The following is a 21,316-nucleotide window of genomic DNA, read 5'->3' as shown; positions in this document are numbered from 1 at the left end:
TAGCACCAAGGCGTTCAGCCAGGCATCTCCTGACTTACAGGTCACACACTGCAGTTTAAGTGTGTGTATGTGTATTAGTGCACAAAAGTGAACACAACTCCTTTGGAAACCTTTAGTGATTGACATCACTCTTCATCTAATTTCTGAGTATCCCCCCACCCCTGTCACCCATTAGGGAGACCTCAGCATACTGATCAGAGGCTTTGTAAATGTGTTCTTTGGTAGTTCCAAGTGTGTGTTTAGAATTTCAACCAGTGTAAGGGCACCTGGGTGGCTCAGCTGGTTAAGTGTCCAACTTTGGTTCAGGTCATGATCTCACAGTTTGTGAGTTCAAGCCCCATATTGGGCTCTGTGCTGACAGCTCAGATCCTGGGACCTGCTTCGGATTCTGTGTTCTTTCTCTCTCTGCCCCTCCCCCATTAACACTCTATCTCTCTCTCTCTCTCAAAAATAAACATTAAAAAAAAAAAAAGAATGTAAACCAGTGTATGGGACCCCTGGGGGAGAACAGAAAGAAGAAGCTGGAGCTCTCTGGCAATTCATTTTTGGTATAGATGCCTCATGTGGCATGCCCCATGAAGTTCATCACACAGCTGACTTTCAGCAAGATGTTCACTCACTATCAGTGAGGAGATTGTTTTAAAAATTCACTCTAGGGTATCCACATACAAAAGAATAAATTTAGACCTTTTCTTCACACCGTACAGAAAAATTAACTCAAAGCAGATTACAGACTTAAATGTAAGAACTAAAACTGTAAAACACTTAGAAGTAAATGTAGGAGAGAATTTTCATTACCTTGGGATATGCAAAGCCTTTTTTGTTTTGTTTTCCATTTTTTGCATTTCATCTTTTTAAGCATAATTTATTGTCAAGTTGGCTAACATACATGCAAAGCCCTTTTGGATAGAATTCCAAAAGCACTGGCAACAAAGGAACAATAAATTGGGCTTTATCAAAATTAAAACCCTTTCTGCTTCTGTGGAGACCATCAAGAGAGTGACAAAGACAACCCACAGAATGGAAGAAAATATTTGTAAATTATATTTCTTATAAAGAACTCATATCTAGAATATACACAGAACTTTTACAATTCAATAATGCCAAAACGAGTAACTCAACTAGAAAATGGCTAAGGATCTAAACAGACATTTCTCCCGAGAAAATATACAAATGGGCAATAAGTACATGAAAAGATGCTCAGCTTCTTCAGCTATGAGGGAAATGCAAACCCAAACCACAAAGGGATACTATTTCATAATCACTAGAATGGCTATCATCAAAAAGACAGATAAGAAGTGTCGACAAGGATGTGGAGTAAGTGGAATGCTTACACCTGATGATGCAAAAGGAAAATGGTGCAGCTACTTTGGAAAAGTCTGACAGTTCCTTAAAAGTTAGACAGAAAATTACCAAATAACTCAACAATTCTACCACTAGATATGTACCCAAGAGAAACGAAAACGTATGTGCACAGAAACACTCGTGCAAAATGTTTGTGGCAGCATTATTCATAATGGCCCAAATTCAGAACAACCCAAATATCTACCAACTGGTGAATGGATAAGCAAAAGAGGTTATTATCCATGCCATGGAACATTATTTGGCAATGCAAATGAATGAAGTCCTGATACATGTATGTATGAATAGAATATGTATGAACCCCAAAAATATGATGCAAGAGATTGAAGTCACTCACAAAAGGCCATAGATTATATGATCCATTTTCATGAAATGTCTAGTTTAGGCAGGTGTATAGAGACAGAAAGCAGATTAGTGGTGGCCTAGGGCTGGGGTAGGAGTGGGGGAGAAATCCATGCTAATGGATTTCTTTTTGAGGTGATAGAAATGTTGTAAAATTGACTGTGGTGATGGGGGCACAGCTCTGTGAATGTACTCAAAACCACTGAATTGTACACATTATAGTGTGATGCTAATGCACTTTTTGGGTCACTCTCCAGAAGAGACCAACTTTTATAAGAAGACACTGAGTGGGTGCCCTCATCTCCTGGAAGTCACCGAGGATGGACATTATACTCTACTCAATGGATGCTCGAATTTCTGATTTTCTTTTTCTTCGTAGGTAAACTGTATGTTTTGTTTTCTATGGCTCTTATTTTGGAATCTTTGTAAAGCAGGGTTCAAAAAAGGTGTTCTGAAATAAATGCATGGAACTAAACCATTTACCTCATTACTTGAGGAGTTTCACTTTGGTTCTTTTCATCAAAAATCCCACAGTTTCAAAACTGCTAATTTATTGCTAGAATAGTTCATTGAATTGGATAGAAGGAACTTATAAATAGAAGCTGGGACTGCTGTTTTGCTTGTTATCAGTACTGTTGAATGACCAATTGCATTCCCTTTAAAAATGTATCAATTGGGGGCGCCTGGGTGGCTCAGTCGGTTGAGCGTCCGACTTCGGCTCAGGTCATGATCTCATGGTCTGTGGGTTCGAGCCCAGCGTCGGGCTCTGTGCTGACAGCTCAGAGCCTGGAGCCGGCTTCCGATCCTGTGTCTCCTCTCTCTCTGCCCCTCCCCCACTCTCACTTTGTCTCACTGTCTCTCAAAAATAAATAAATGTAAAAAAAATTTTTTTAAAAAATGTATCAATTGGTTCTTTACTATTCTTAAACAGAAGTATGAATCAAAACACTAATTTATATCATTTAAAAAATAAAAATGACACATTCCCCAATCTAGAAGTCAGGAGACAGAGCAGCAATTAGAGAATTCATGATGAGCTCCGGGTGATGTATGAAAATGTTGAATCACTATATTGTGCACCTGAAACTAATATTACAGCATATGTGAACTCCTTGCAATTTAAATAAAAACTTGAAAAAAAGAAAAAAGAAATCAACATACAGTCACTTACATTCAGTTTTATGAAGGAAAAAGTCTAGCTGGATATTTTTAAGCATTTAGACACTGTTAATATAATTAAAAGCTGTCATCAAGTTTTAAGTAAGTAGAATTTATTGAGGGCAAAAAGACAGCATTTGGGGGAGATTATGAACACTGGATTTGTAAAAGAAAAGAACAGTGTTTGAGGATTGGTTTGGCATTTTTGATGCTTTGAAAAAGGAGACTCGAGAAGGACCCATCAAAGCAATTTATTAATCTTGGATATGATATGTAAATTGGTCATTTCATCGCTTAGAGATTTGTTCTACATATCTGAAAGTAGACTCATAATGTAAAACCACAGCCAGCCATCAGTGGGTACACAGAAACACTTTCCTCTGTCTCTTTTGCTCTTTCATACTTTGGCATGCAATAATGAATAAACCAAGAAAGCATATATTCCTTGCAATCCCAGGGTAATTTTTTATCAGTGGTAGCCGGCACAATGAAGTTGGCCCCCACATGAATGTGCATTTTAATTTTAGCGCATTTGACAAGTCTCCTTTCATATGGAATTGACCTCGCAGCATTGGGGGTGGCGATTCTATCTGTAAAGGTGAAGAGGAGCTCATTTGGTCAAAACAAAGCAAGTTGCTGGTGGAGAAGTCATCTCTCTGTCTGTCATGCTATTGTAATTGTCTGTCATGCTATTGTAATTGTAGCTTCTCCAGAAACATAACGACTGACAACAAAATGATGATTCAAAGCCACAAGTATCATCCTCTGTATTGTACTACAACTGATTATGGAGCAGTGGCAAAAAGGATGCTGGGTGGAGAGACTGGAAATGCCTAGTGATGAATACCAGTAATTAACCCTTATCTGTTAAAAAAATGGGATTGAACACTACAAAGATTCCAAAATATGAGTCACAGAAGCCTGCATGCACAGTTTACCTGTGAAGTGAGAGGAAATCAGAGCTTCCAAGAGCCACCTGTAAGAGCATAATGTCCCTCCTCAGGACAAGGTAGGGCAAAAGGAAAATGTAGACATCAAAAACTCAGCTCATTGAAAATAACCAAAAAATTTCACAGATACATTTTTGTCAACATTTTGCTCCCCTCGGTCTACCCAAAAGGTACAACGGTGGCAAAAGTGACCAATTTGAAGTTATGACTCCTGTTTTCAGCTGATCGACACAATGATAAGGAATGTATTGTCAAAAGGCAGGAACCTGTTACACAATTTGGTCCTGAATAAAATGAAAATGCAGGGCTCTTGTTCGAAAATTGTGAAGAATTTCAAGATGGTAACAGCAAGACCGTAACTAAACCAAGCACAGGTTGCTGTCCATGCAGCCAGCCCGGCCAAAGGCTAGAAACAGAGAGATCTGTACGCACGTCTGTTGTCTTCTGGCTAATTTAGCTTCTTTTGGCAGAATGCACATATGTACAGACTCTACAGCTCAGGAATGACCTTGTGTCACTTTCTCATTTATAGAAACCAACACCCAGAGAGGCAAAATGACTTGTCTAAGGTCATGAGTTGCACAACAGAGCCAGCACCAAATCCCAGGTGTCCTGACTCGCGCACAGACGTTCTTTCCCCTACACCAGGTTGCCAGTCTCCAGTTTAAATGTAAATAATTAGGAAACACTAACTACAAAAAGGGGGCACAGAGGGAAGGACATTACCTCATCAGAACTTCCTTTTCAACTCTTCTGTGCAAATAATAAAATGCGGTCTGAAACTCCGTTTCAAATTCCTTTTCTGAGTCAACTCTTCCACGTCCTAGGAAAAAGACATCATATGACAGCTTCAGACACTGAAGCAAATTACCTTTGCCGAGAGCTCACTTGAGCCCTTGGAGTTAACGATCACAGACCAAGGTGGTTATTAGTGGATGGTTATGAGGCAACACGTTAGTAAACTAATCAGTGTTCCTGTACAAATATTTAAAATAATTCTGAGATAATTTGAACTTTAACACTGAGCTAGCCAAACCCATTTGTAATCTGAACCCAAGGTTCTAATAAGTTACTGCCTTTTGGATGTCCTTCAACATGAGGGACATTTTTAGAAAGATTAGCACTTGAGTGGAAACAAAGACTGACATTTTCAACGTAAACATGAGACCTGGAGTTTGTTTAATACAAAACATGATGCATGTGTCTTCCTCACTCAGGTGCATGTGTAAATTTAGTACATCAAAATATCTGTTGCAAGGACACTGTCGTTAAAAGATACTGTACAAATCAAATATAAAGGGAGCTTTAAAAGCTTATGAAAAACATTCAACCATGTGATGAAAGAGTTCAAGGTAGGCTGGCAACCACATGATGCAATAAAAAAAACACTGTCCAGAGAGGCAAAAGACACCTGCCAACCCCCCCCCCCCCCACCCCGCCACCCTCCCCGACAAGGCACAGGTATTAGGGCCAGATAGATCTCTGGTTCAAATCCCAGCTTCACATATATTTTACTTCTGAGAGCCTTGGCTAATTCATCTGCAAAATGGGGTTGATACTAAAGCCAAACAGCTAGATCAGATGCTTTCTGGGTGCCTCAGTGATCTCTGCAATCTATGATTCACACACCTTTAATTATATCTTATTGAATTGCCCCTCAGAATTTTTACTGGGGGGATTAAAATTAGTTTTGCATGCCCAACGTTTTCCATAACTTTACGGACTGTAGGTAGCAACAGGGAAAAACAAAATATTCTCTGGCTTGGATAGATTTTGGCATAATTATAGGTCTGGTGTGTGGAAAATGAGGGCCGGATGAAAATGGTGCAGAGACATGAGTAACCCAAAGAGTCTGAGGCTACAGCACTTACATCTCATTAACCGCCAATTACTGTATTTATAATTTAACACAAAAAGGAAAAACACAAATGGGGTTTAAAAAAAATCCCTTTTATCTAGACTTCAGTTTATACTTGGCCGCTAAAGGCAGATTTAATGCAATAAGTTGAGAAAGGGAGTAGTTAGATTGAGAAACGAAAACACTTTTTGATAACATGTGAGGCTATAAAAATGGCTTGGCTGAATCTATTAACCAAAGATAAATAATACCCTGCAGGAGGAAAAGAAACAGCTTTTTCTGGATCATAAGGTCTGGCATGTTTTTAAAGACCTTGCTTTCACTAAAAATGTAACACATCCAATTTAAAGAGACATTTAAAAAAAAATGTTTGTTTTTAATGTTATTTATTTTTGAGAGCAAGACAGAGCGTGAGTGGGGGAGGAGCAGAGAGAGAGGGAGACCCAGAATCTGAAGCAGGCTCCGGGCTCTGAGCTGTCAGCAGAGCCTGACCCGGGGCTCGAACTCACGAACCGTGAGATCATGACCTGAACCGAAGTCGGATGCTTAACCGACTGAGCCACCCAGGCGCCCCAAAGAGTCATTTTTTTAAATTCGTGATTTCATAACACTTTTGCATCCGAGATCTTGTCTCTCTTCGGATGAGACCATGTTCAAGACTTTCATCAAAACATGGGAATAAAAATGGCCCTCAGTTATTTGTGTGATTTCATTATTAATCTTCCCATGATTCCTATTTCTATTATTACTGTTGCTATTCTCATTACCACTCCCCCTACTAATGCTGTTACTACTACTGCCTCCACATCTGCATTTCTAAATGGCCATCTGACGGGAATTCTAATGAATAACAATTGATTGTTCAGCCCCGGAGTCTCTGGCTGGCTCTCTCGGTGAGTCTATTTCTGGTCTGTATCTCAGTGTACTCCATGGGCCAGAAGCTTTATCACCTGCGAGCTCATTACAAATGCAATCTATGGCATCCGAAGCTCTGGAGTGGGGGCCAGGAATAAGTGTCTTAGCAAGCTCACCCAAAGATTCTGATGCTCAGATTTGCAGAGGAAGTGACCCAAATGCCAGAGAACAGAGGAAGGAGGGATGGGAAAGAAGTGAGGAGTAACACCTGGAGCCACCACCTGCAGACTTGACCTTGTCTGCTTCAGGGCAGGCTGCCTATGCCAAGGAGAAGAAAGCAAAGTCTGAGGCAGGTCTGCAGGAAAGAGAGCTCCTTCCTGCTCCAGGATGCGGTTGCAGAGGCTCCTGCCTTCAGCTTCCCGCCTCCGAGAGGAGAGGCACCACCAGAACTTCCCCCAGCCATTGCTTGTCTCTTTTGCCTGCCAAATATTAAAAATGACAAGACTCCTTATTTTTCATCAATGTTGGCAAGTCAGATGGAATTAGCTACGGTTTCTGAATTAGTATTTCTTAAGGTGTGAGGTTTATGCGTTTCAGGGATGCAGTGATCCTCAGACCCACCGAATCAAAATCTCTGGGGGTTGCAGGAGGCTTTAAAAAACCACCCCTATGCTGTGTCAGATTTGATCTACTGTTCTACTTTTTTGGCCTCACTTAGTTTGGGATGAGGTTTCAAAATACGTGCTCTAATCCATCTGTCTGTCCTCCCTCCCCTCTTTCTTTCCTTCTGTAATAAAATATTCTCGGGGCGCCTGGGTGGCGCAGTCGGTTAAGCGTCCGACTTCAGCCAGGTCACGATCTCGCGGTCCGTGAGTTCGAGCCCCGCGTCGGGCTCTGGGCTGATGGCTCAGAGCCTGGAGCCTGTTTCCGATTCTGTGTCTCCCTCTCTCTCTGCCCCTCCCCCGTTCATGCTCTGTCTCTCTCTGTCCCCCCCAAAAAATAAATAAACGTTGAAAAAAAAATTAAAAAAAAATAAATAAAATATTCTCAATAACACAAGCTAATTAAAAAAAATACACACAAAGAAGAAAAGAAAAAATTACCTGCACTTCCATCACCCATTTTGATGAATAGTTATATAAAATAACATATATTGATTAAATAAAATTAGGATATAAAAGGATTACATAATATCCATGAAGAGATAACCACAGTATATTTTTAACTTGTCACCTATTATTAAATATCTAGAAGATTCTAGATTTTCTACTTTATAAATACTCATAAACAACTCTTGTCAACAAAAAATCTTTGTACCCATTCCTGGACAAATGACCTTCGTGGTCAATTTTTAGAATTGGAATTTCTGGTTCAAAAATTGTCTTCCCTTAGAGTATTCTTTTTTTTTTTTTTTTTTTTTTCAACGTTTATTTATTTTTGGGACAGAAAGAGACAGAGCATGAACGGGGGAGGGGCAGAGAGAGAGGGAGACACAGAATCGGAAACAGGCTCCAGGCTCTGAGCCGTCAGCCCAGAGCCCGACGCGGGGCTCGAACTCACGGACCGCGAGATCGTGACCTGGCTGAAGTCGGACGCTTAACCGACTGCGCCACCCAGGCGCCCCATCCCTTAGAGTATTCTACACACATTGCCAAGCTGCCCCTAGAAAGAGAGTACCAGTTAAGAATCATACCAGGTTGTAAATTGATAAGGCCATGTTAAAAACAATTTGGCAATCTAGATACGGAGAACTCAGTATATGCCTACTTTTAGACCTGAAAAGTCCACATCGTGGAACACAACCTAGAGTGACTCTTTCACAATAGTAAAAGTTGGAAATCTCTAAATATCTATCAATAGAGGAATAAAGAGAGAAATACAATACAGCAGTTAAAAGATATGAACTGGATCTATATGTATCAACCTACATCTATCTCAAAAACATAAAGGCATAATGTTACACGTAAAAAATCTTGGTCAAAGGATACATATAGAATGGAATTATTTATGTGAAGTTTTAAACTTATTTGTCTTCTCCACCATGTTGCTACTTGCACTGAAGGTGCAAAACCAGTGGTGGATGAAACTGGCAACCTGGCCTGGATCAAGGCAGCGGGGTCAAATGCATGAGTAGCCACTGTGCCTTCCATAGCGTGCACGCTCCAGGCTTACCAAAACCAAACAAGCCGGCTTCACTCAAGAGTGTCCTTAATGGGGCAATAAAAGTGAATTAATCAAATCTCAACACTTGGGCACTTTTTAAATAAAATACAGAGTGACAAAATAGTGTGAATATAGCACTTCTGTTGCATATGAAAGTATGATCACTGAGTTGTGAACTGAACTACGTGCTTTCTCCATACAATATCATTTTTTCTTGAAAGAAGAAGAGGCAAATTATGGTTATTATGGGTGTTCGGCCGACTTTTTTCTCAATGGTGATGAAGAGTCTGCTACTTCAAAGAAAATGACTGACAGTATTTTTTGTTAATGATAAAATTTCATGCTTTCAAATGAAAATTAGAATTTTGGAAAACTTATAACCACCACTGAGGGCTTGACAGATCCCTAAAATCTAAAGACTTCTCTGAGATCAGTGGAGACGTAGTAAATAAAATCTTGAACGTTGTACAACAAAACGTAGCTACAAGTGCAAGATGTGCCTTACTTATCGAACAACTATTTTCTAAATGGTCAGTGCATTATGTTACAAGACCATGAATGGGGAAAAGACCCACTCAAAGTGCAAGATAAATGAATAGATTTTAATGTAACGAAGTACAAAAAGTTCAGTGATATGGGTTTAGATTCCACATTTCAACTGCCTATTTAGAAACTGCCACTTGTTGAATTTTGGTATACTATCAAAGCAGAATTTTTGGTTATCAGAAAAGGCTATTAAAATACCAGTCCCTTTCCCAACTACATAACTGCTTGAAGGTTGATTTTCTTCATATCCTTCACAAAGAAAGCGAGGCACAACAGAATGAAATCAGAAGCAGATACAAGAATCCAGTTGATTTCTTTCAGGCAAGACATTAAAGAAATGTGCAAAAATGTAAAACAATACCACTCTTCTCAGTGATTGTTTTCTTTGGAAAATGTAGTTGTCATAAAAACATTATTTATGTTGACATGTAAAGAATTTATTTTTGCTCTTTTAAATGAATTATAAAAAGTTTAAGTGTTTCTGTTTTAATTTCTAATGTGGTAAATATTATAGATATTAACAGACAAAAGTCCTTTGGGGTTCTCAATAATTTTTAAGAATGAATCCAACCAATTTGAAAACTGTCACTGGAGGGAGAGAATATATAAATCTCTTACATTATTTTCGACACTTTTCTCTATGTATGTAACTAAGGACAAAAGAGTAAAAAAGCCTACCAGCAGCATATGAGGATAATGCATGAGCCTATATTCTTACCAAACCTATGAATTATCATTAAAGAAACAAACATACCTTGTGACTTTGAGAGTAAGAAACTGTTATGTCTTGATTTTAATTTGTCCCTTTGTCATCACGTGAGTTTGAAGAATTTCATATATTTTACTGTTGACTTTGTGTGTGTTGTCCTATTTCTATTCATTTATTTACTTGTTCATTCAACATATATTTGTTGAACATTTTATATACACCATGCTTACTTCTAGGTATACCTGGAATATAGCTGTGAACAAAAAGGTCTATTGCAGGGGTTGATAATACTGTGGTCTGTGGGCCCACTTTGGCCCATTTCCTGTTTTTGTAAGTAAAGTTTTATTGGAATACAGTCATATTTATTTCTTTATGCATGGTCTATGGCTTCTTTCGTGCTACAAGAGCAGAGTTGAGTAGTTGTAACAGAGATTCTGGTGTCTGCAAAGCCAACAGTATTTACTATTTGTCCTTTACAGAAAAGGTTTGCTGGCCTTTGGTCTTGTGAATTCTTCTTCTTCTTTTTTTCTTTTTCTCAATGTTTATTTTTGAGAGAGAGAGAGCTTGTGAGTATGCAAGTGGGGGACTAGCAGAGAGAGAGGGGGACAGAGGATCTGAAGCCGGCTCTGTGGTGAGAGTGCAGGGCTCAAACCCACCAAACAAACCCTGAGATCATGACCAGAGCTGAAGTTGGATGCTTAACCAATTGAGCCACCCAGGTGCCCCTGGTCTTGTGAAGTCTATAGAAATACTGTCTCTTTCCTTCATATTTGTCAAGACTGCCTTATATATTAAAAAAAGAAAAAGAAGACACTTGTCCTGCAGATGTTTACCCATCATGTTTATAGTCTTTTAATTTTGTTTGTGATTTTTTTTTCATTGCATAGAGTATTACATTTTATGTTGAAATTTGATCAGATCTTTTAATATAATTGTCTTAACCTTTTGGGAGCATTGATTTTTAAATAAGTTATTGGCTACTTTTGCTTTTCAATATACTTTGGATGAATTTTTAAATTATTTTGTCATCTTACTGAAAGAATCCCTGGGTGATTCTGATTTCAGATTCAGTCAATCGTTAGATTACATTGGGGAGAATTTAATGTCTAAAATATTGATTCCTTTTGTTGAGGAGTATAGAATATCTCCTTGTTAAATCTCATCTTTTTCCAAATTTTTTAATATATTTTTTCCAAGGAAGTCTTATATATTTATTTTTATTCCTAGTTATTTATTTTATTTTATTTTTTTACATTTTTTATTTATTTTTGAGAGACAGGGAGAGACAGAGGGCAAGTGGGGGAGGGTCAGAGAGAGAATGAGACACAGAATCTGAAGCAGTATCTAGGCTCTGAGCTGTCAGCACAGAGCCTGATGTAGGGCTCGAATTCATGAACCATGAGATCATGACCTGAACCAAAGTCAGATGCTTAACCGACTGAGCCACTCAGGCCGCCCCCATTCCTAGTTATTTTTAATTTTAAGTTTGCTATTGTGATATGTGGGTTTTTTGTTTATTTTTTAATTATGGTATTAAGTACTTTATTTTGTGTATTTATATTTGTAAGTACTGTAGTGAAAAATTTTGTAATACTAGACTCTTGACTATTCTAATAGCTTTTATTTTCAGTTGATTCTCTTAAATTTTCAATATAGACGAATGGTGATTTTTTTTACTTGCCCTTTCTAATTACCTTATCTAATTTTTTCCTTGTCACTATATTTGCCAGATTTTTATAAACATAATCAAAAAATTTGTTGGGGCGCCTGAGTGGCTCAGTTGGTTGAGCGTCTGACTTTGGCTCAGGTCATGATCTTGTGGTCTGTGAGTTCAAGCCCCACATTGGGCTCTGTGCTGACAGCTCGGAGCCTGGAACCTGCTTTGGATTCTGTGTCTCCCTTTCTCTTGTTTCTCATTTTAACGAAAATACATATAGAATTTTATAAATGAAAAATTTAATCTTTGTTTCAAATAAATCTTTATCATTTTAAGAAAATAGACTTCTATGTCTCTTTCATTAAGAATTTTCATTACCGGGGCACCTGGGTGGCTTAGTCAGTTTGGCGTTTGACTTTGGCTCAGGTCATGATCTTGCAGTTCACGAGTTCAAGCCCCGAATCAGGCTCTGTGCTGACAGCTCAGAGCGTAGAGCCTGCTTCAGATTGTGTCTCTGTCTCTCTCTGCCCCTTGTCCACTCACACTCTGTCTCTCTCTCCCTCAAAAATAAATAAATATTAAAAAAAAAAAGAATTTTCTCATTATCAATGTATAGTCAATCAAGTACATTCTGAAGATCTATGACAGGATACAATTTTTCTCATTTAACCTATTAATAAGATGAATTATAACAAAATCAGATTTCTTTAATAGTAAAACTTCTTGTGTCTTTAAGAACCAACTATTTTGATTATGTTTTGTTATTGTTTTTATGTTTTGCTAGATTGCATTTGCTCATAAATTACTTGAGATTTTTCAATCTATAAGGTTGATTTATAAGATTTTGGTGTCATCTTTGCTAGGATTGCCCTGTACTATAGAAGAAAAAGGAATTGGAATAGTCACATCTTTTTTCTATCCCCATAATAGTTTACAGCCATTAAAATTTAAGTCGCAAAGGGTACCCTAAGATCATGCTAATGAGATATGGTACAAGTTTCCTCCACTAAATGATCTAGAAAGTTATCATATAATCAGGCAGTTAAAAACAGCAACAACAACAGAGTCAGATTTAGATTTTAATTTCTTGTCAAATGGGGGCAATCGTGAAGGGCCCCTCACTCCTCCAAATAACTACTTGTAGATAAGGGATGAGGTTCTCCTGTAAGCACTGAATTAACACTTCTCCTAGGTCCATGGGAATAGCCACTGGATTGAGACCAATGACAGAGATTAATCCATGATATTAACACATCCGAAGAAAGAAAAGGTCAACACTCGCAGTATGGTCACTTTTATAAACTGAGCTCAGAGAAAACAAACTTTGGCAGTGGTAACTGGGTGCTGTTCACAGGGAGGAGACACAGAATCCAAGAGCTCTAAGCATCCAGTTATGAAAAACGTATTCCATAGTGGTGGTGTAGGCATTTCCTCAGGCCTCCTCATGCTCTGGAGAAATGTCCTTCAAGATTATGGTCTTTTGCTGATTCCATGTACACCATCACCTTTTGGCTTACGAGTTCAGCAATTTCTGCTGATTATAGAAAAGTTAGCAGGAATTGTCTAATGTGCAGAGCAAGAACTTTTTTCTGCTGGGAAACCTCATCCCTATGTTTTCATGCACGATTCATTTCTATGGGTATCTCTAAGGGACATGTAGGTAACACTAGACCCACCAACTGAAACTTCAATTCCTTCTGATTTGAAATGCTATTAAGTTAGTGAGGCATTTTTAGATGAACAATATCAAATACATCCTAATTTATGAAAATAAAATAAAGTAATTTGCTAACATCAGTACTTTGAGCAAATCACATACAACATGTCTTGACAACCTATCCATGTGGATCTGGATCCTCTTCCTGGACAGCTGGGAACTGTTGGGCTGGATAATTCCAATGGCATTTCCATTCCATGAATCTATAGATCATTCCATCTAGCTATGGCTTTCTAACATGATGTAGGAGGATTTCTTAAAGGAGTTATCATTTCCCTGAGGTTATCTTTTGCCCATTAGCCAAAGGTATCAAAGGATCCTAAAATAATTCTAATTCCCATTCTTGGTGAAATTTGGTATTGATGAATAACTATTCTATCCTTGGCTCTCATAAGGGAATTCATGGATAATATACTGAAAATATTTAACCCATACGCAAGTTATTTGTATCAGTAAGGCCTATCCTTAAAGCTATGAGTTTTTTACATGGTTAAAAACATGCCATCTTTAAAAAATACAGATAGAAAGATATCCTAAGAGGATAAAAATGAATACAGTGAGTATTATTCTGCCAAACCGAACTATATAAATTTATTGATACTAATTTTTTTGATGAATGATAGATTTTGATCTATAGGACAGAGACATTAAATATCAGCAACTTTACCTAATCTATCTCAGCCATTAAAGGTTCATCAGCCTATTTTCTCTAATAGAGGAGAAATACATCTATTAATTTACCAATGACAAGAAAGTCAGATTGAAACAAGTTGGTCTTATTTTTTCTCAATTATTCAAACATAATGCTTCTGAGAAGTAAATGACATTTGTTTTATGATTTTCTGTCATTTGGCTTCTCTTCCTGCATCATACTGAATGAAACAATATCGTACCATTCTGCTGTTGTGATCACACCAAATTTCGACATATGCTTAGTATTTGGCTCTAAGTGCCACTGTGTCACCAAATTCACACTTGGATCCAAACTTGACTGTGTGTGAGCACGTGCATAAGCACGTGTGTGAGCTTGTGTGCAATCACATTTGGACATTTGTTTCCTGATAACAGAAACCCAAGCATATGTGTGAGACCAAGCATCCCTTTCCTTTTGACACATTTTCTGTAATTAGATTAATTAAGAAATTTAACACCAGCATTAAAAATTGGAAGGGGCGTGTATCTGTAAACTTCAACTGTGGTTATGGCAAAGACCTTTATGTCACCCGAAATGTATCTTCTAGAGTCATAATCTAACCTACAAGACACGTTTTCATTTACTTTAAAGCACAGTTCGAATCATTACAGAAGAAAAAAAAATCTTTTCCATAAAGAAAATAAAGATGGGGAAATAACACGGCTTATTTGAACATTAAACTATCCTCTATAAAAATGTCAGCCTAACTGGATTACTTCCATCAATGTTGTAAAAATAGAATCGGCAAATGAGACTTTGATGCTGGTGGTTGAAAAAAAATTTTTTTGGTATTTCATTCTTGTGGTTTACAAGGTTACTAAAACTCTCGATGCAATTATGGCTTGACACGTTCTATCATTTTTTTTATTTATAGTCTTCTAAAGGAAGTGGTGTAAATTGCATTCTTTGAAATATCATTGAACTTGTTTTAAGTACCCCAAATTTCATTGGGAGTGAAATACAATTACCCAAAACATGAACAAGTTTCTAGCTACGAATTTGAGACCTATGAATACCAGAGGGATGAAGACCTAACTGTAAGTTAAATTAGCACAGACAAGATACATTCTGTAAGAATTTGGAGTTCGAGGAACATGAAAGGCATTTGGGTATCATTTTTAGTTATTTGTTTTAAATCAAAAGAGAGAACAGAAATAAAATAAAATTATTTTTAGAAATAAAAAATAATACACATCTTTGTGATAATGACTTTCAGGAGACTGTACAGTGAGGCAGTTAGGAGTATAGGCTCTCGATTCATACAGACCAAGTTCAAGATCTGGCTGTGTCATGCGTTAGTGTTAGCTGTATGATCCTGAGCCACTGACTAACCTTTACTCCTCAGTTCCCTTAGCTGTATGAGGATACTAATAATATGTTGTGTATGTCACAAGGCCATTGTAAAAGATTAAATTAAATAATCCATGAAAGCACTTTGCACAGTACCTGACACGTAGAAATGCTAAATAAATATTCGAATTTTTAGAAAGAGAACATCATGTATATTGAAACCAGAGAGATTCTGAATATAGCACTGATGGTAACAGAGAGGCAGTTGGGAAAATGTGGTACTCATGCAGCTGCAACTGTAGGAATCAATTTAAAAAAACACACATGTTCCTGATTTCATTGATTAAAAAGCAATTCATGGAAACATCTGTAGACATTCTTGCATTCAAGGCTCAATTTGTTTGGCTTGTCCACTGCTATTCATTTAGGACTCAATACGTTTAGCAGACCTTTGATGAGGTGGAGTAAATACCAGGTTCTAAAAGCGATTTCCTCTATAGGCTACTAAAGTTGATTGCATTTTGATGAATGCATTGCGAATGGAAGAGCTTGAAATTGGATATCCATTCATCGTCAGAATATAATACCGACAATGTTGAAAATTCCTATGGATCTCTTGATAAGTCAGAAGAAAAATTTAGGCACCAATGAGATAGGAAAACCATTATATAAATGACACTAAGCTCTAGAAGCTTCCTACTGGGAGAGTATGTCCAGAGATTGGATGCGTATGATCCGAATTCAAAGACCAGAGGAAAAGAGAAAGAAATTTACCTTGATGTTGGAACTGAGAACATAAACCAAACTGGCCAACATTCACCTGTATCCATTGTTATCTAGGCATTTTAACAGAAACAGCGCAAATATTCTAAAAGCAGAATTAAGCCCAATCTTTGGAATAAAGGGCAGATGTTGAGGGCCATGTTTCTGTGGACGTTACATTTTATACAGCACATAAATTAGTATTAGGGAAATTGCTGCCAGGGGCTCTTGTTAATACCCCCTGTGCTTATAGTGTTAAATGCAAGTAAAATTCAACTTCCATTTTAATGCTTATAAAAGTCTTCTCATTCTAATGAAAAAATTGCCTGATGTAGCCATTATATTTGCATAGTTGCAGATATATTTATGATTATAATGACCCTCTTAGTGAATGATTAGAAAATAATTTCATGAGTGGATAAAACGTACTTAACTTTAAATATACAGTCAAAATTGCAAATTTGAAAACAAAAATAAAAGTTGCTTAAATACCTTTCAAAATTGCAGCTGTCCTATTCATTATTCCAAAAAAAAAAAAAAATCAGGATAAACAAGTCTTTGCCTCAATGATCTACACTGGCTATCAAAGCAGCTCTGACTTCCAGGGCTGATTTACTCTTCATTTTGTGTTTCTGCAGTGAATTGGTGTAGGAATATAACACGGATGGGCCATCATCATCAATGAGTTGTGACCTTTGCTTGTTCAGGCTAAACGGTCCTGGGAGTGCTGAGTCGACAACATTCTCTGTTCTCATGTTCCTTTTGGCCATTGGCTGAGAGTGGTGGCAGGGGTTAGCAGTTCAGTCTGCTGCTGTGAAGCGGGGTTTTTCTTCTGTGAAGCTAATTGAAACTGCAACATTGGCCTCATTATCATCTTGTAAAACCCCTCTGAACTAACTAGCTCAGACAGCCATGGTTATATGCTAAAATCAAAGGCAAGATGATTCAAAGAATTATGGGCTTAGAGTTTGAGCCATTTTCTAAATATCAAAAAATACAAGATTAAAACTCAGGGCATAATTTCATTTACATATGCCAATATGGTTATCAAATTGACAGCTTTTCAAATTTACCACCAACATAGGCTAAGTAGGGAGGTGAATACAAAGAGACCCCGAGATGTTTTAGTTTCAGCAATGATAATGTCACTCTTCTTACCATGGTCATGTTTAAGTCACATGGCCAAGCAGAATGCCCTAGGGTTGATTTTTTTCAAACCCAGTAACAGTGAATCATTGTTTAACTCAATTGCCTTAGGTTCAACCTGATTGTATTACTAAGATTAATAATAATAATAATGACAATAATAATAATAATAGTAAATAAAAGTGAAGTAAGTTTATTACGCTGTATGCTCTCAGACTACTTTGATCTAAATCAATAGTTCTCAATGGGGGTAATTCTGTCCCCAAAGGGACATTTGGCAATATCTGGAGACATTTTTGTTCGTCACAGCTAGGGTGGGGTTATTGGTAACCAGTGGGGAATGCTACTAAACATCCTGCAGTGAATAGGACACAACAAAGCACTATTTAACCCCAAATGTCAACAGCGTCAAGGTTGAAAAACCATGTTCTAAATAACCAAATCAGATTGCAGGGATCTGCTATCTGATCAGTTGAGTAGTATCTGGTCCTTACTGTTGCTGAGGTCAAAAATAAATAAATAAATAAATCAGCATGCTAAGAGAGGATTTATCAAGTAGTTTCAAAATTTCATTTCTAAACACAAAATATCTGGCAATGAGGTTGGGGACAGAATAAAAGCAGGAGAGGAGAAAATGTGAACATTTTATTTAGAGAAAGTACACTGTCATAATGAGTCAAAAAAAAAAAAGATGTGCTAATTTACAGCAATCAAAGTTGATGTAAATTATTGGTAGGATAATCTATATGCTAGCCAGGTTGCTTTTACAACACGCAATGACAGCATTGTATTTAAGTGAAACGTTTTTCTGATTAGAGACGAATGATAACTCTATGCCCTGATTTACCTGTATATTAAAATATATCTTAAAATTTCAATATAAATCTCTCATATTGACCAAAAATTGATTAATGGAATAGAATAAATGCCCTCCAAACAGACTCCAGTTTATATATGAGAACCTTAAAAAAATGATCAAGAAACTATCACAAATCAACACTAAAGAGATGGGATTGTTCAACAAAAGTGATTTTAAGATAATCATTTAATTCTTTAGGAGTTTGGAAAAAGTTAGTCATGATCTCAAGTTCTCTCCACATATCAAAATAAAAATATGGATAGATTAAAGAGTTACCAAAAAGAAAAACTATAAGAAAATCAGATAGAGTTGTAATATTAGATATAGTTACAATAGATAGCGGCTTTCTGAGTGTGGGAAAATCTTCTTAAATTCTCCTACTATAGCAGTAGAAGAAATATAAAGGGAAACCTTGATACAATGTTCCTATGTCAAAAAATTTTACACTTCTACATGTCAAAATCCTCAGAAAAAAAATCCTCAGTCAAAAGTCAAAAAACATATCAAATAGGGGTGCCTGGGTGGCTCAGTCGGTTAAGTGTCCAACTTTGGCTCAGGTCATGATCTTAAGGTTTATACGTCCAGAGCCTGGAGCCTGCTTCAGATCCTCTGTTCTCCCTCTCTCTCTGCCCCTCCCCTGCTCATGCTTTCTTGCTCTCAAAAATAAATAAACATTAAACAAAATGAAGACATAAATCAATACAAAGATTTGTACACTGACACTCACAGACATTTCATTTGTAAATTCCCCAAATTGGAAACAATCCAAATGTTCATCAACAGGTGAATAAATGAAACACATTGTGGTATCCATACAATGGAAACAACTTGGCCATAAATATTCATAGATTATTAATACATGTAATCTCAACTAATTATGCTAAGTGAAAGAAGACAGACAACAAACATATACATACTGAATGAGTCCACAGTTCTAGAAAAGACAAACTACCCTATAGTGACAGAGCACAGATCTATGGTTGCCTAGAGATGTGGGCAATGGAGTAAATGGATCACAAGGGCACAAGAGAAACCTTGGGAGTGACCACAAGTTCATCATCTTGACTGTCACGAAAATGTCCAGGTATATACATATGTCAAAATTGATCAAACTGTATACTTTTAATATGTATATCAATGACAACAATTGACATTGTATGTAAATTATACTTCAATAAAGCTGCTATAACAAGTTGTTCTTTCTATGCTTCAGTTTCCTCCTCTACAAAAGGGGATAATAGATCCTATCTCATTAGGTTGTTTTGAGAATTAAACTTGAGTAATGTTTACAAATCACTCTGTTCAGAGTCCCACACACAGTAAGCACTTAAAATTGTAGCAATATTTATTGTAAAAATGGTATATAAACTTTTCATACTGAGTGAGATTCTAGTATGTTAAAAATATGCTTAGAAAAAAAGAAATATTCCAAGATGATAAAAGCTCTTTGATTTGAATTGTAACAATAGGGGAAAAATGAATTTGGGGGTGATTTTGTTTTTGTGATTTCCATTTCCTCCATTTTCTAGGATTTCTACAATGACTACATATTGTTTTTATTCAGCAAAAAAGTTTAAGAAATCATAATAACCAAAGCTCTGCTAAACAAATCAAATGGCATAAAGCGTATCTGCTTCCTGCCTTTTTTGACACCCTGGCACCCCTATAAACTTGCAAATGCTGAGTCCACCTTGGAGAAAACAAAGCAGCATATGACTTCCAGGACGACAGGACAAACCTGGCCATGCTCAGCTGCAAGGGTGAGCCTGGTTGGTCCTAAGCTGGATTCTAGTTCAAAATTGAGAAAGCCATAGCTGAGTCAAAACAGAGGTGGGACAAAGAAGCGGAGCAGGAAAACTTCTAGCAGCAATCCTGCCAGGAAGCAGCTGGGGGTGCTTGTCTCATCTGGATGCTTGAGAGGAAAGTCGCCCTTTATAGATGGAAAGCACCACCCTAAGCTACCACCACTGCTACTGTGGTTCTTATCCATCATCTCTTGTTTGGATGACTTGGGCCGCATCTTAACTGCTCTTCCTCTTTCCAACCCCATTCCTCTCCATTCTATAGTCAGTGTTGGTACACACAGAATGCATGCATTTGTCTCTGGCCTATTTAAAATCCTTCAGTGACACTCCATAACCCTTTGTAGATAAGGTCCCTATTCTCAATATGGCCCATGTGGACTTGGGTGATGTGCCTCCTCCCTACCTCTCTAGACTCATCTTGTCCATTCTTCTTCCCTCTCTCCCTCTATGCTCCTGCCCCATTGGCTTTTCAAGTTGTCCAAGTTCCTTTGGTCCCTCCTATCTCAGTACTGTCTTATCATCTTTGCTTTTTATCATGAAATATTCCCTCCCCATTGCTTCTCACTTACCAATTTCCTTTTCATTAAAGGTTCAGCTAAACAAAGAAGTCTGACATCTCCCATATACTGCTGCAATCTCCCATAATACTTTTTGCTAAAATTCAGTTAATTGGGCTAGGGTCTTCCTAGCTGGTGGGCAATCTGAGAGCAGAACCATGTCTATGTTGTTCAAAGCAATAACCTCTAAACAAAGCAGACTAGCAGGCACTTGTTGCTGATGATTTTAAAAGGGCTGTTCCAGATTCTCTGATAAAAGCATCATGGTAGAGGAGGAAGAACATCAAATCACTAGGACACTCGCCTGCCAGTGTTAACCTTGGGCAAGTCATTTCTTTCTGGTTTTAAAATAAATATTTGTAAAGCAGGCCTAAATTAACCCCTAGGTCTTCTCTAGATCTAAAATGTAATTGGGTGAGATTCAGGTCATGTCTCAATGAGTCACAATGATTTCTTGAGCAAATTAGTGCCCCCTGGTGTTCTGATTTCAACCAGCAAATAACAATTTAATGGTATAGAACACTAGAGCAGTATCACCAACAAATTGTCACTCACTGTTTAGAAGCTAAAATGTCAAAATGATGGGTTTCAGCTATTAGCTATTCACAAAGTTTTGTTCCACCTACAAATATCCTAATCCTTGGCTCACCTCAATCTTTCACAGACAGCAATCAATAGAAACCCCCCAAAGAATGGGTAGCTTCAGTTTTGGTCACTCTTGAAGTTGACCTTGTACATTCACTCAGCAGAGTGAACTGGGAAGAAAGCATGGAAAAGGGATGTTTGGGACCATCGCTGGACCAACCCTAGGACGAAAACATATCACCAGCTCTTTTTTAAAATCTTTATTTCACACTTGCCTTGGACCCCTATGGTGTATGTACAT

General features: G+C 37.5%; 1 protein-coding gene across 3 annotated transcripts in view; it reads right to left on the bottom strand.

Moving 5' to 3' along the window:
- THRB (thyroid hormone receptor beta) overlaps nt 1–21,316 on the bottom strand; it is a 388,663-nt gene that overhangs the window by 287,582 nt on the left and 79,765 nt on the right. For all 3 annotated transcript variants that reach the window (XM_030329439.1, XM_030329450.1, XM_030329440.2), the window contains exon 2: nt 4,539–4,635. The gene's annotated coding sequence lies outside the window, so the exon portion shown is untranslated. The remainder of the gene's footprint in view (nt 1–4,538; nt 4,636–21,316) is intronic.

Source organism: Lynx canadensis, chromosome C2 (assembly GCF_007474595.2).
Source record: "Lynx canadensis isolate LIC74 chromosome C2, mLynCan4.pri.v2, whole genome shotgun sequence".
NCBI classification, from domain to species: domain Eukaryota; kingdom Metazoa; phylum Chordata; class Mammalia; order Carnivora; family Felidae; genus Lynx; species Lynx canadensis.
This window is presented reverse-complemented; position numbering and strand designations above follow the sequence as displayed.